The sequence below is a fragment of the Geotrypetes seraphini genome, chromosome 10, assembly GCF_902459505.1.
Source record: "Geotrypetes seraphini chromosome 10, aGeoSer1.1, whole genome shotgun sequence".
Lineage (NCBI taxonomy): Eukaryota > Metazoa > Chordata > Amphibia > Gymnophiona > Dermophiidae > Geotrypetes > Geotrypetes seraphini.
Window position 1 is genome coordinate 57487272 of NC_047093.1, and position 956 is coordinate 57488227.

A 956-nucleotide genomic window follows, 5' to 3' on the forward strand; every position below is an offset into this window, starting at 1 on the left:
GTTTCTGGCAATAATAGTTGGGTCGTAAGTGACATTATACCTAGCAAGAACAATACTGGAGTTGGGTATAGTATGGAAGCAAACTGTGTTAGGTCTGCTGGGAAACAGTGAACATAACATGATCACATTTGAGCTAATAACTGGAGTGACATAGCTAAAGAAATCTATGATAGCAGCATTTTTTTTTTTTCAAAAGGGCGACTACAGTAAAATGAGGAAAATGGTTAAAAAGAAGCTAAAAGAATTGGTGGCAAAGTTTAGGACTGTAAGCCAGGTGTGAATATTTAAAAATACCATCATGGAAGCCCAGACCAGATGTATTCCACAAATTAATAAAGATGAAAAGAAGAGAAAACGAGAGCCAGCATAGTTAAAAGGTGAAGTGAAAGAGGCTATTAGAGCAAAAAAATTTAAAAAAATCCATTAAAAAATGGAAAAAGGATCCAAGTGAAGAAAATAAGAAGAGACTAAGCACTGGCAAGTTAGATGCAATACATTGATAAAACTAAAAAAGAATATGAAGAGGAAAAAAAGCCTCATAGTAACAATTTTTTTAGGTACATCAGAAGTAGAAAAGCTGTGAGGGAATCCGTTGCATAATCAAGGAGCAAAAGGGGCACTCAGGGATGATAAAACCATAGAGGAGAGACTGAGTGAATTATTTGCTTCAGTATTTATGGAAGAAGCCTGTTTCAAGAGTGATGATTTGGAAGAACTGAAAGAAATATCTGTGAATCTGGGAGACATGCTCAGCCAAATTGACAAGTTAAAGAGTGATACATCACCTGAACCAGATGGTATACATCCCACGGTACTGAAAGAACTCAAACATAAAATTGCTGATCTGCTGTTAGTGATCTGTAGTACCTGAAGATTATTTCATGCTGTTTTTTTAAAAAAAGGTTCTGATGAGAAAGTAAGCCTGACTTCAGTGTTGGGCAAAATAGTGAAAACAA